Source organism: Vanellus vanellus (genome assembly GCF_965231255.1).
Source record: "Vanellus vanellus genome assembly, chromosome: 7".
NCBI lineage: Eukaryota > Metazoa > Chordata > Aves > Charadriiformes > Charadriidae > Vanellus > Vanellus vanellus.
Genome location: NC_138912.1, coordinates 12,529,126 through 12,541,360, shown reverse-complemented (window position 1 = coordinate 12,541,360; position 12,235 = coordinate 12,529,126).

Here is a 12,235-nt window from a genome sequence, read left to right as displayed (position 1 = left end):
TGAAGTCAAAACCCAGGAGGCATTTGGACTGAAAATGTTCTTTCCACTGGAGTTAAGCAGTACACAAAAGTTGAAGCATTATGTTCAAGAGCTGACCATCAAGAAGGTAGGTTCTCCACACCATGGGGGTTGCTGAGGTGGGATATGGCTCCATATTCAACATTCTCCCTAGCTGTCAGTCTTGCCAGCACCCTTAAAGTATAGCTGGCTGTGCTGTGACCTTCACAACATACCTGCTGGTAACAGGAGAGACATATCTAGCCTCAACTACACTCCTCCAGCCCACCAAAGCTCATGAGAGATCAGGATTAGTGAACTCTGCACCCTGGAGGATCACGGCCTGGACATTTCAGGAGTACTAGAAACACTTGTGCTGCTTTTAACTCATAGAGTACAGTGTGGCTGTGACATGACCTCAGACATGGAAGCCCAGATGTTCTCCAGCCACAAAGCATCTCACCATGAGGCACAGTATTATGGCTCCCACCATCTCTTCAAAGAGCACTCCGGAACTCTACTGCCCTACAGCAGGCAGCTCCAACAGCCAGGCAAAGCATTTTTCCCGAATTGTTTTACCCTGTGTTTCCTCTCAAGTCTACTGTTCACACCACAATCAGCCTTCAGACCCCTCATCTCCTTGAGACGCACTTTCCCATCTCTTCACATGCACAACATGTGCCTCTTGTACTCTGATGGGGACAAGGAGAAAAGGGGAAGGGGTCATATCCCCCTTCAGGAAATGCTGATTGGATTATTTCAACCCGCTCCCTTCAAAATGTACCGTTATGGGCCAACAAATAGCACACCCAGAGGTGACATTCCCCAAATAAACGATTACTTAAGGATTAGTCACGCAGCTGTACCAAAGGCACACGGCTGGCTTTGCAGGAAGGATTACTGTAGCAAAGATGAATACAGATGACTGAAGCTGCCAGGACAGGGACCCGTCCTTCCATTTCAGGTGGGCATAAAGCTTCTGGCTTGATGGCTGTCTACCCATATTTGGCATCTCCTAGACACTCCCGCAGCGCTGCGTTGGGTAATTATGAAAGGAAGGAAATCCTTTGCAAACAGAAAGGAGTGACAAATACAAAAAAAGTGTTTCATTTCCCGAAACAAATCTCGATCAACGCACTAAAACGTCTTCTGCCTCCAGCTGGCAGTTTCTGAAGGACAGCAGAAAGACAACAACTTTCTGAAGCACTTTCAATTGCAGAATTCATAGGGGTACCCGGGGAGCTCTGGGCGCAGCGTGAGCACGCAGCTGTCGTGCTGCACTGCAAGCGCAGATGAGCAGCAAACTCCTCTTCAAAGGGCCATTCCCTTCGAGCGAGCTGAGGCCGGGGAGTTTGTGTCCTCCTTCAAACCCAGGGCCTGCACTTCTTTGAGGAAAACTGTTCTCTGCAAGGCCCTTGTCCAAATTTTAGCCCTGATAAGGGTGAAAAAAATGCTACAGCTGATTTCACTAAGCTTTCAAATCAGCCCCGTTGTCTGTTACATTAATAATTGCAGCTTTTAGCATGCTGGAACCCAGCGACTTCTTAAGATGCAGCAGATGCCCTTTGGTTGCTCTGCTTTTTTCCTATTGCTAATTTATTACCCTCATGACTCTGTCAAGAAAAATCCATGAGGCATTTACTTCTTTTAGGAGGGGGAGGGTGGAGGGGGGCAATGACACTCACCCTCTCATGCTGAGCCACCAGCATATGTAGAGGCACATGATGTCCCCCAAGGAAAGAAACCAAACTCCTACTCTCACCTAAAATGACATATAATCACACGTTATTTGAGTCTTAGTGCCCAGAAAATCATGAACAAGACTACTTCCAGAACAAGTTTGGTAGCAACAGGCCTTAATTTTATCAAGGCTCCTCTACATTTCTAATTTCAAATATTTGTCAGCAGCAAAAAAGTGCCGAGCCAACCGCAGGTAACCGGACAGACTTGATTATTCTCTTCTTCCTTTTTTCCCCCATCTTTTTTTTCCTTCAGCCCTAGCTCTTTTCCACATTGCCTCGCCACGGTGGAGAGCAGGTGATTTATGCGGGGTCCCCGCGAACCTCTCAGACATGTTGCATCGCTGAATCGTTATCAGCAGATTTTCCTGATGGCCACACACGGGCGCAGGGCTGGAAGAAGGGGGGCAAATCCAGCTCCTTTGCCATCTCCGTGCGGAGCCTGCTGTTTGCTATTCCCTCGTGTCAACCTTTTTATTATTATTATTATTATTATTACTCCCAAGCCCGAGCTCCGAGGGGTTTCTGGGAGGCACGGACAAGCCCGGCTGCGGGGCTGGGCAGCCCCGGCTCCCAGCTGGGCTCTCCCCCACTTGCCACCAGTTTCCCCAGCCCAGCCGAGATTGAGGACCCCATGGCCGGTCCGAGGGGTCCCTCTGGCGATGGGAAGCGGCGGCGGCCGGGAGCAGAGAAGGGGCTGCTCCTGCTCTTTCCTTACGGAGGTTGAACAGCCCGGGGAGCCCCGGGCAGGTCTGTCTCCCGGGGAGCCCGGCGCAGCCCTGCCCCGCTGGATGCCCCGCCAGCCCGGCGCGCATCCTCCGCGGGATGCCCTGACCCCCGCGGTGCAGCCCCACAGCATCACAGAATCATAGAATGGTTTAGGTTGGAAGGGACCTTGAAGATCATCTGGTTCCAGCCCCCCTGCCATGGGCAGGGACACCTCCCACCAGCCCAGGTTGCCCAAAGCCCCATCCAGCCTGGCCTTGAACGCCTCCAGGTTTGGGGCATCCACAGCTTCTCTGGGCAACCTGTTCCAGTGCCTCACCACCCTCAAAGTGAAAAATTTCTTCCTCATATCTAGTCTAGATCTACCTTCTTCCATTTTGAAGCCATTCTCCCTTCCCTCTCCTCCACCTCAGCGCAGGGACAGGGTCAGCAAGTCACATCCCAAAGACAAAGCGAGGTACTGCCTGCGCTCCAGTTTTTCAGGCTGCCGGATAGTCTGGCTTTTGATGGAGTCAGAACTTTAATGAACCAGAAATACTATTCCTCCCTGGGCTTAAGGAAATCAATAGTCCCTCCCCTCAACTTGGAAAGCAGGGACACAATCACATAACCCAAACCCCCACACACAGCATTTTGGGGAGAAAAGGCAGAATGAGGAAAGGATGGATAACCTTAGTGCAGTGGGCAGAAAATGGACCAAAAGTGGTATTCTGATCACTGCAGTTCAGCAGCTCATACCCAACAAATTGGCTTCAAATACCTTTCTCACAAATCACAGTGTGTTCCCACTGATGTAGTCCAGAATAAAGAAATCTTTTTTAGAATTTGAAATCCAGCCACTATTTACATTTCAAGTGCCTCAAATCACTAGGCTGAAGATATGGCTGATTCCCCATCTCTAATGACCTGCCAAACCTGGGGGAAAGGGGTCAGATCCAAGGAGGTTTTTCTAGGACCCCTGAGCTCAGGGGAGACCATAGCAGCTCTGCTAAGTGGAAAATGATGCAGTGCTGGTCCCAGTCCTCCTTTCACACTCATTTAGCCAGGTGTGATGCTGTCAATAGCAGTGGCAATCCATTACTTTAACACAGGTGTAATTTAGTAGAGGGTCATGTCTGCTTTTTTCCCTAAAGAACCTTTGAAAAAAGCAATCTGTCAGACCTTCCAATTCAGGTCATTCCCAAGTCTTGTTCTGCAATACAGTCATAGAGAAAAATGTAGAGTGTTTTCACTTTAAAGTGTGATGATAAAAGAATATCTGGTAGCCAGCGGGAAATTTCAAGGGGTGAGAGCAGTCCTTCCAACTCCTCTGGGGGTCTGACATTACATACTCCTCAGGCAAGTAAGTTATTAACTTGCTTCATTTATGCCCTTTAGCAGGAAGCAGAACTGAGTGCAAATCCAAGTCCTAACTATTTGCAGATTTCACGCCTAGTTTGGTGTCTTAGGTTTTTTCCAGTTCTCATAAGTAGGTGTTTATCATCTGAGAAGCTCAGATTTAATGGAAGAAGAAAAGTCTGCCTTTTAGTCCTCCTCTTTGCAGAATACAGGTGTTTGCAGTTGCACCTTTTCAGAGGGCAGGGCGCTCTGAGGCAGCAGCAAGGTGCTCTCTTATAAACCGGTGAGGATGGTGGCTCGGCAAACTCTGTTGAAGCATCTCTTATACAGACCACACGAACAGAGCTGCTTGTGTTTCAGCGCTGACACAGTCTAGAAAGTTCCTGTCTGAATATCCCGGACGGTGGCAACGCTCCCTCTTTCTCCCTGACACCTGGACTCTCTAAGAGCTCAGTCTTGTCACCTCGTGTGGGACTGGGCACTTTTGCTCCACGATAACTAATTTGAGTGTGTTCATAGCTAATGGGCAGAGCTGGCACAGAGAGAGAGAACACAGACATCTCTGCATACAGGCAGTTTTCTTTGCAAAGGCACTCACACACTCCAAAAGTCATTTTCAGCCTAACAGCGGGGAGTTAGAGGTACCACCCAGCAAATGCTTTGCTCTTCTTATTACTTACCAGCAGAAGGTATTATTGCAGTCTTAGAGCTTTGTTGCCCATTCAGTGCGCTCGTGCTTCGTGCTTCCTCTGCCTGAAAAAAAAAAAAAAAAAAAAAGCATTAAGAAGAAACTTTATGCTGTAATTTATTCCTATTTTCCTTTCTTCACATTAAAGCTGCGTCCAGTCCTGCTTATAATGACAGCCTTATTCCCCAGCAAGGCAATCCTCACACCCTCAGAGATGTGCTTCCCTCCACAATTCTTACTTAGTAATGAAACTCTCAGCTTTCTTGGCACCCTTAGCCAGCAGGCACTTTGGAGCAGAGAGCCGATGCCCCACTAAAGCAAACAGACAGACAGACAGACTGATTTCAATTCTGCTAGGCTGGAATTAAGCTTCAGCTTCAGCTCCAAACTGTGTAGTTCCATCTGCGATGGACCTGAGCTCCTTGCCTGATTTGCAGAGGGCAAAAGTATTCAAACAGCTTCTTGCCGGAAGATTTTAAGATCTAAGTGTGAAATCAATATTATGGACTGATACCAGGTTTTACCCAACAATGGCTGAATTGCCTGTTCTCCCTTTTTCCCTACCCAAGCTGGGAAAGAAGAACTGAAGTTTGTTTCACAAGCACTGCCATGCCAAAGGTGAAACAGAGAGGACCTAGTGCTTCAGATGCTGTCTGGCAGCTTTGGTGCTACCAAGAAACTTTGGGGAACTTCAACACTACACGTTCTCCAAGTTCAGCACATCACAATGTGTTGCACAAAGCAGCCATAAGCACTTTTCTGCTTCTGACTCCGGGACAAGCAAAACATTTGATCCGTAACCCTTTGAGATCCACCAAAACTCTCCCATCAGCTTGGCTGAGGTTTGAGTTGGGCCCAGAGACAATTTCCCAAAGAGTCATTTAGCTTTTGCCACAGTCCAGCACATAAGGAGGTGAGGTATTTGTTTCCGTTTTGAGGATTTAAGAGATTCCCGTTGTATAAATAGCAGGGACGTCCATCCCTGTCATTTCTAACTGCTGGGAGCAGGAGGACGTGGCTGGAAGGGAGGGGACCGGTGGCTGAATGTGTCTCTCCACCCCAACAGCAGACAGATCTCGCCATCCTCTGTCCCTGCCGGCCACATAGTGAAGCTCCTGCGTGTCACTCACGTAAAGGTCAAGCTTTTTGAAATTGCACCCTCCTATAGTTCTTGGAGGATGAGTCCACACACATGGAGGAAAAGAATATGCCCAAAACAAAATTAGGATATAAACATATGAAGTGTGAAGCTGAAGGCTTATGGTGCCTTTGTGATGCCTCAAACTCCATGAACAAGTTGGTTTGGTTTCCAGTAGAGTTCAATCCTGTTTCATACTTAGAGAAAGGGCGGTGGGGCATTCACAGCACACAGCTTCAGGCTTCCTCGAGAAACCTCTCCCTTTCTCCGTCCATGGGAAGCAAAGGCAGGCAAGGACTCCCCCCTCTCTAGCACAGGTGGATGAATTGGTGACTAAAGATGGCGTTTACACACAGTTTGCCAGCTTTGAAACTGAAAAGAGTAAAATTTGACCCTGCCAAATTTGGGGGGGGGGAGGGGGGGGGGGGGGAAGAATACTCATCCTGTCCAGAAAAACAAATAGAGCTGCGAGCACATCAGGACATCCCAGACTACATGCAACCACAGCAGGCAAAATTAGTGGGTGGTGCCCAGTATTAATTCAGCTCCTCACACATGTGCACCAGGATGCTGCTTTTAATTAAATTAGCATAAGCTATCTCTTTGACATTCTGATTTAATATTATAGACTCGAGGTTTTATCCCACTAAATGCATAAAATGTGAATGCATCTCAGAGTCATTTTTTCATGTTTCTCTGTACACTTACTGTTTCTATTGTCTTAATGATCCAGTTTGTCATTGTCAGCTGGGACGCGTGTGTTACAGACCAAGCCAGTGCTCGGTTCTCAAAAGGGAGAGCAAATCACTACAGTGGCTTCTTTATGGCAACGTGGTGGGTAGTCCCCAGTGAGATGGAGGAGTCTTACAGCTGTCGTCTTCCCAAAAGTCATCCTGAGCCTGGGGGACAGGTGGTAATTGAAAGCAATTTGCAATGGGCTTGAATCTGCTCCTGCCCCATTCACTAGGGCAGAGCTTGCATAGGTCCCTTGACCGTTCTCCAGCAAACGAGGAGGGCTGTGGAAAGGCTCTTCTCCCCGGGCTGTTTCATCTCTTTTAAAAGCACTTTCACACTGTCAAGTGCTATGAAAAATGTCATGGACAGCCGAGAGTCTTATTCAACATACAATGTACGGAGCAGGGATAGGTCACACTGCCTTCCAGGAGCTCCCCCGCACTCTCTTTGGGTAGGATTTGTTTCAGGCCTCTTGTGCGTGAAGTCTCTGGACCACACTGACCCACCTGGCCAGGTTCTCATGTCCAACTCACTGCCCACTGCCACCCATAGGTCTCCCTCCTTGCTGGGTTTCTGCCACCCAGGTAGCCAAGTGCTGACCCCAAACCCATCCTGGATCCTTCATTGGTACCGGCACTTTTGCTTCAGACTGTGTTCTCTCCCCCCGTGTGCAGAAGGCTTGCTGGGAGGTGGTGAACCCGGGGAAACCGAGGAACCAAACTCCAGTTCTGCAACACGTGGCTTATGTGCTTCCGTACAGCCCTCACATTTGCATGTTCCTGAATTAATCACCTTAAATTACTGCTTGCTGGTTTTCTCATGTCAATAAATGCACTGAATGCAAAACAGTATCGTCCTTACAGTGACTATTTCTAGCTCCACAGCAGATTAAAGCTAAATTTGCTGATGTTTCAAAACTGGCAAAATCATGCATCTGCGGTACAATTTTTAATGCTAAGCAGACAGTTATTAATGGTGGAATGGCTTGCATTAAAAGTTCTGTCTTTATGAAACACACTTTTAAACACGTGGCCGTAGCAGCATAAAGCTCACTTGGTTTGTTCTTTAAAGGTAATAGGAACCTGCTCTACTGCAGGGTGATTAGCAGGTTAGCTGGGACTGCTGCTTTTCTTGTGCCATTGCCTCTCTTCTCTTGATTCAGCAGCTGGATCTTTTCTGGATTTTTACTGTTCTTCCACCCTAAGTTGGGAACTCACCCTCTTCTCCTGTTATAGGTCTAACTGTGTCCCAGATATTTCAACCTACAAAGACCATCCGGCCTGTGATGAAGTAAGCGATGTCCCTCTGTACGCAGAGAACTGAATAAATGGAGCCTCCTCCATACTGTTCTCAGTGCTTTTCCGCAAGGGCAGAAACTTTTTCAGGAGCTTTACCATTTATCGAGATCACGCACAACAGCCTGCGATCACATGTGTTGCAAGATAACTTCGTATCTTCAGGCTCAGGAAGAGACGGGTGTCCCAGATCTTCTTAAGACAGCTCACACCACTCAGGAGGAAGACTACAGGTGGGTGAGCCCTGTCCTGCAGCCCGTCTTCCATCCCAGGGCAGACGTGGTAGCACCACGTTGATATGAGTAGGGCTGCTCCTGGACAAGGCTGTTCCCTGGGGACAGCCCATGCTTTGACAGCGCCAACATCCCTTGCCAGAGTGTTGGATTCACATAATCTCCATCTTTCAGCCCACATCATGTTTAATGAGCCAGACAGGCATTACAGCGTCCTCTCCAAGACAGAAGCGGAGTGCAGTGTGCTCAGCCAATGATTAAAGCAAGGTCCGTGTAATTTTACAGCTCGGCCTGCTAGGATTCAAGGTTTATTTTTACTGAGAGTTGACAGTTAAAAGCAACATTAATTTCCGGTTGTCAGCTTTTACTGCCAGTTACCATTCCCGCTCTCCAGCCCCATCTCAGGGCCCGCCGTGCCCCCTTTTTAATGCCAGCACCTCCCCGGTGCTCAGCCGGGGTCGCTCGCAAAATCCACAGTTGATAAGAAATTATACCCAGTGCTGCAGAAGCAAGAGGCAGCACGCACACAAAAAAAAAAAAAAAAAAAAAAAAAAAAAAAGCTGTCTCTATCGATATTTCACAATTAAAAATTGAGTCCTACTGAGCCTCCTTGTAGCTACACTGAGCTTTTAATATAAAATGGGTTTGCGGCTTTTGGTGGAAAGATGCTGTGAGGAAGGGCGAGGGAACTGGGTACCTCTCCGTCAGGCTGCTCACACGATCACAACTAACGATGCTTTCAGGGGAACTTTTTGCAGGAGATGTTACGTTTCAGCCTGGCTTCAGAAGGGGCTGGTTATCCCAAAATAGCGACGGTCTTACCTGTTGCTTCCTGCCCAGGAAGGAGCTTGTGTTGCTGATGCGCTGCTTGCTGGGTGGCAAACACGTGATGTCGGCATTACGGTGTTATGGAAACAGCCAACTTTGCTCCTGTGGTAACAAGAAAAAGCATCTTTAAACCATGCTTTTGTGGAGAGGGGCTATTTTTAAGCAACGGCCCAGGCACCTGCCTCCTGTCGCCTTTGTTCTGCGGCAGAAGCAAGGCAACGCCACCTGACGAGCGAGCAGCGAGGAGCACTTAACTCCACGAGACGTCTCTATCACGTCCCCTGCACCGCAAGGCGCCCAGGTACCGCCACCCGCGGCCTTCGGTGGCAGAAACGCAAAAGCATCAATGTCCAGGGTTATTCGCTTTGCCAAGTGGAAACCTTCGTTCTCTTTCCCCTGTGGGAAACCCAGAGACGGTAACAGCACCTGACCTCTCTGCCCTGGGTGGTGACTCCTTTTAAACTGCCTTGCCATAATCTAGACAAGAGGTTAGAAGAAACACGTGTTACCACATCTCGGCTGTGGGTAGCAGAGGTGGGATGCAGTTTGCTCGCTAGTCTGCACCGACATACAGCGCTGGCTGCCCACACGTGCCACGGCAGGCCTCAGCATCAGTGAGGATGCCCAAACGGCCACTAGCCACGAGTGTGGTCCACCAAGCTGCTCAGCGGGACTCAGCCCACGCTTACCGTGGCATTTCTCATCCAGCTGTGTTCAAAGCCTGGTTGGTTCAGCGCTGCCCAGTGCCATCGGTTTGGATTTGAAATATTTTTTAAATCTGAATAGTTGAGAGCTTTGTAAATGATGTGATTACTTTGGAAGTGTAACACAGCATTGCACCCAGAGCAGGGTCCCTCAAGGTCCTAAGTGGGAAACATATCCCAAAGTGAAGGAGAGGTTTGCACGTCAATCCTGAGTCTTGTGACTTGAACACAGGTTTATTTATTCCACCCAGCTGTAACCACGTGCCTGAGACGGCTGCGAGTGAAGCCCCGTCTGCTCGTCAGGTGAATGGAGAAGGACATAACCCCAAAAGGACGCTTCAGCTCACAAGTATGCTACACCATTTCTGGGGTTACCTATCTCTCTCCACTGACCACGGAAAGCAAACACAAGGTATTAGCTCTGTCCGATAGGATGAACGCACAGCTCAATGCGTCTCAGCTGCTACTCCTGTTTCTCAGGAGGAGTGCAATCACTGCAGCAGGAAGTTTTCAGCAAGATGTTTGACTTTGGGGTTTTTTAAGGTTTGTGTTCCTTATCTGAAAAATTCAAGTTCTTCAAAATGCGATCTGCACAGGGGATTAGGACCAGGTTTCATCAGGGTTATGTCAAAAAATATTTTGATACAGTTTCAAAAATTGTCATACTGCCTTGTTCCAACAAGTTCTAAATGGACAACTCCCAACCTCTACTTATTTTTTTTTTGTTTTGAAAATGAATTCAATCTTTTAATTTTAATTAGAATTGCCAGTATTTACAAAACATCTTCTAAAACAATGAAAACTAAATGGTGTGATGGATGGCACTTTTTTGGCTCAATAATTTTTCCAGGCTTTTGGTTAGCAAAACTTTTAATGGTCTTATCATGGCCTTATCATTTCACCCTAGAACAGAATAACCCTACAAAATATTTTTAAAAGGTAGAAAAAAGAAGATTTCGTCTTTGCCCCCTGTTTTGGCCAACTCTGAAATTGCAGTGATTGCTGCAGTGTTGAGCTCCCACAGGCGCTTAGGCTCCTGAAGGGAGAAAGGGACTGTTAATTCCACGGTTAGCTTTACTTAATTAAATAAAAAGAATATTTGGGCAAATAAAATAGAATTCTTCCCAGACCCTGCCCTGATCAAGCTGTGCTCAGAAACGTGCAATCTGATTATCCTCGTTTTAGCAAACTGACTGTCAGGCTTTGCCACCCAGCAGGAAGATGGGCTATTAACGAGCCAGGTATTTATAGCACAGATGTCAATAATTTGGAGTATTTAATCACAGCGTACTTCGATTTGACCACAGCTCAAACAAATGAGCTGGCTGTGCCAGGGGTCATGGATGCATATGGAGCTGGTCTGGGTCTATCTAATATCTTTAGATATCTCCTTGTTCCTGTAAAAAGAAAAAGAAATAATGGACACAACCTCTCATCAAGCCGTGCTGAATTACCCCATCTCCAGCCAACGCTGGATCATGTACATCTACTAAGGCTCAGCTCTGTGTGGTCTTAAAGACGCTGCAGGTGGGGATGGGGAAGATTTGCTTTTTCTGACTAATGGCATGGCATATATTTTGCTTGCAAAAGGCCTCTCAGATATGAAATTTCGCAAATCTTATGAAAAGATCTTTTCTGAGTGCCCAGAGAAGGTGCGCAAGCTAATCCTGTAGCACTGAGATGATAAAAGCACACCCTGAAGGAATGAATAATTGAAGCCCGGCCCTAAATATTAATAGCATACAAGGGGAAGAGGACACTTTCCTCAACTTTGCACTTACGGAGCTGCCGGTTCGGATTTGAGCAGAGATATTCTCACAACCGCTCCAAGCTCCTTAAATCCCCTCCTAGAAGAACCGTGGTGCTCCAAACTAATGCTACCTTCATCTGAAATTCCCCAGCTCATTTTCTATTCAAACCTCAAGAGAAACGGGGTGGTGTTTATCGGAAGATGTGCTCCAAATGCAAATGGAAACGAAGGACGCTCGCCGAGTCCCCTGCCACCGCAGAGGGGAGACGAGCAGCTGTGTGGGAGAGAGGATGCACAGAGAGACGTGGCGCAGCGAGCCAGGGGCTTGCTCCAGCTCCGGGGATGGCCAGCCAGGGCTGCTTGTCACAATGCTGGGGTGATGGGGGCAGATATCGAAAGCTCATGCTAGACCCTCTCCAGTCGGTTAATGCTCCGTTTTGGGAGATGTTTACAACATGCTGGCCCCAGACTGGGTTTTAAGCAGGGTCACTCCAACGTGTCTCTGTATGCGGCAGTGGCAGGGACCAGGCTCTGCGTTCGCCTGGTTGCCAGCCCATACGAACTGCCCCAGAGAGTGCTGCGAGAAAGGGCTCACAGCTGAGCACCCACAGGGGAGGACATCCACCTTCGGGCTCTGCTGGCAAAAGGCTCCCATGATGCCAGGAGGCAGAGCAAGCCGCTGGCAGGTACGTGAAAAATGGATGAAGGATGAGATTGGATTTTTTTTCTCCAAATGCCATGTGAGTGCGGAAATTGCTCTGCAGACAGTGCATCGTGGGAGTGGGGCAGCATCGTGCGCCAGGAGCCCGTGCTCCAGGGACAGCTGGCAACAGGCAGCCCTGAGGAACCAAACTCCCCTGAAGCCTTCACCAGCCCTCAGGCCAGTGAAATAGCAGCAATTTGAATTTAAAAACAAAAGTTTTTCTCTCTCCACTGATATTCCTTAGGCTGCTCTCTGCTGGCTCTGTGTGCTCCCTGTCTGCTTGTGGTCAGGATCACCATCAGTGTTACATGCACTAATATTCACCCCTGGATCCAGCCCTGGGCTGGGGGTGGGGAGGCAC